We start from the raw sequence: 387 nt of genomic DNA on the forward strand, positions 1-387 counted from the left end.
TTTTCGACACGAACGGAACCCCACAACCACACCACCACCACCTTCCGCCACCACCCACGAACGATGAGCGCCCACGGACAACGAGCGCCCACGGACAACGACGGTCCCCCCACCCACGGACGAATGACAAACGCCCACAGACAACGACCACCCACGAGCGCACACGGACGACAACGAGCCCCCCATGCACGACGGCCCCCCATGCATGACGACGCCCCATGCACGGACGACGATGCCCACGAACGGACGACGATGCCCACACACGATGACGATGCCCACGCATGGACGACGCCGACGACCCCCCACCCACGAACGACGAGCGCCCGCGGACACAGCACTGCCGACGAACGGCAAACGAGGCTGCCACCGACGAGCGGCAATGAGTGC

This window comes from Laccaria bicolor, genomic scaffold (assembly GCF_000143565.1).
Source record: "Laccaria bicolor S238N-H82 LACBIscaffold_4 genomic scaffold, whole genome shotgun sequence".
In the NCBI taxonomy this organism is placed as follows: domain Eukaryota; kingdom Fungi; phylum Basidiomycota; class Agaricomycetes; order Agaricales; family Hydnangiaceae; genus Laccaria; species Laccaria bicolor.